Genomic DNA, 2,323 nt, shown 5'->3' on the forward strand with positions numbered 1-2,323 from the left:
ACAAAGACATCCTTCATTTGTGCTATATTGTTTTTGATTGCTAACATTTTGCTTTGACTTTTTCATGGAGTTTACAGCTCTCTGCTTACATTACACACCTGTTCTTCCATTGTGTCCACTTTTTCCATTAGAGAGCTTAGCATATAAATCCCAGTTATTTTTAACTCACAGTATGATAATTCCAAAATCTCGGCCATTTATGAGACTTGTTCTGATGTTTGCCTTGACTCATCAGACTGTGTTTTCTTTGCCTTTTAGCATGTCTTGTAATTTTTGGTTGAAAACTGGACATGATGTATCAAATGAAAGAAATTGAGGTTTAACAGTCCTTCAGTGTGAGGTTTTATGTTTATCTGGCTAGGAATTAGGCTGTGTTTACTGTTTGCTATAGCTATGGATGCAAAAGGATAAAATTTCTTCAGGTGTCCTTGATTTTGTCTCCTTTGTTGTTTTTGTGTTTCCATAGAGACTGCTTGGGTCCTGGGTGGTGCAAATGGTTAACATAGTCAGCTGGTAACTGAAAGGTTAGTGGTTCAAATCCACCCAGAGGTGCCTTGGAAGAAAGACCTGGTGATCTACTTCCAAAAAAATAAACTGCCATTAACAACCCAATGCTGTGCTTGTTTCAGCAGCATATATACTAAAATTGGAATGATATAGAGAAGATTAGCATGGCTCCTAAACAAGGATGACACAGAAATTTGTGAAGGATTCCATATTTGTAATATTAGATAAGAATCTTAGTGGGCAGTGAGTTTATGCTAATGGGGGAGGGAAAACTCAAAAAGGAGGGTGACAATGGTTGCACAACTCAAATAGTCAATGTCACTGAATTGTACATGTAGAAACAGTTGACTTGGTTTATGTTTTGAGGTATATATTCTCAACAACTACAGCAAAATGAATTAAAAAAAAAGTGTAGGGTAGTTCTACTCTGATACACATGAGGTTGCCATGAGTCAGAATTGACCAAAAGACAGCTATGTTTTTGTTTTATTTTTAGAGACTCCTTAAATGGGGTCTGAGCTTAGCAGTTCTCTTTTGTTGTAACCCCCTGTTATTGTACTGGATCCATGTTGATGGGAGGGTAAGATGGAGGGGAGTGGAAAAATTCTATAATCATGTGACTAACTGTCAGTCTTTTAGTGAGATTGTGCCCCAGAAGTGTGATCTTTACAAGTGGTTCTCAGCTATTTCTTTTTTCACTCTTTAAGTGAGAAAGGAAGGCTAGAGGGAGCTGACATTGGGTATTTCCCTTTACTTTGGTTGATTTCCTTCTGGTTAAATAGTTTTCATTGAGGGCAGGCTACCATTAAGGAGAGAAAAGCACTCTGGGAGTATTTCACATGGTTACTTGTCCCCTCCCTCTGCCAGAAGTAAGTAGGGATGTTTCTCTGATCTTCACAATGAGAACCTGGTGGGGCTCATGAAGGTAAGACACAAGAAAGTGTGGGATTCCCCCTAAGGTTGAGACTCCAGGAATTTTTATCTCTCAAATTAGTCCATGCTCAGTCTTCAGGAATTAGTCAATTACCCTTTAAATAGTAGTGCCTGATGCTAGATCATGCAGGAGTTTCTAATCCTGGTAATCTATGATTTTTCTCTCTCTGCCTCTAGCTCCACTGTTTTGGGGAGTGGTGTGCTCTGTGATCTCAATTCTCTGACAAACCTAAGAAGAGTTGTTGATTTTTTAGTTCCTCAGCTTTTTTGTGAAGGAAAGAGTAACAACTTTCAAGTTCTTTGCCTATGGAACCAGCTAATTGTCTTACACTATACTGCACATAAGTGTATAATTTGATCAAGTTTTGAAGTAACCCACAAAACCATCACTATAATGAACATATCAAAAAACTCAAAATTTTATCACTTGTTTCGAAATATTTTATTATGATGTGTCTTGGTGTAGATTTCTTCAAATTTCTTCTGACACGTGTCTGTCAGTTTGTTTTACTGTGATGGCTTGCATGTTACTGTGATGCTGAAAATTTTGCCACTGGCATTTCAAATAACAGCAGGGTCACACTAGGTGGACAAGTTTCAGCAGAGTTCCAGACTAAGACAGACTAGGAAGAAGGGCATGGAAGTATACTTCTGAAAAAATTGGCCAGTGAAAACATTACAAATAGCAGCAGAATATTGTATGAAATAGTGCTAGAAAATGAGCCTCTCAGGTTGGAAGGTACTCAAAATACAACTGGGGGAGAGCTGCCTCTTCAAAGTAGCATCAACCTTAATGACATGAATGGAGCAGAACTTTCAAGACCTTGATTTGCTGATGTGGCACGACTCAAAATGAGATGAAACACCTGCAAAGTTCCATTAA

The 2,323-nt window shown here is 38.2% G+C and overlaps 1 non-coding gene across 1 annotated transcript; it reads left to right on the top strand.

The window, feature by feature from the left end:
* The first annotated feature begins 616 nt into the window (after positions 1–616).
* On the top strand, positions 617–723 carry LOC126069805 (U6 spliceosomal RNA). Its single transcript, XR_007516073.1, has one exon. It is a non-coding gene; the product is annotated as a U6 spliceosomal RNA (small nuclear RNA).
* The last annotated feature ends 1,600 nt before the right edge of the window (positions 724–2,323 follow it).

The sequence above is a fragment of the Elephas maximus genome, chromosome X (genome assembly GCF_024166365.1).
Source record: "Elephas maximus indicus isolate mEleMax1 chromosome X, mEleMax1 primary haplotype, whole genome shotgun sequence".
Lineage (NCBI taxonomy): Eukaryota > Metazoa > Chordata > Mammalia > Proboscidea > Elephantidae > Elephas > Elephas maximus.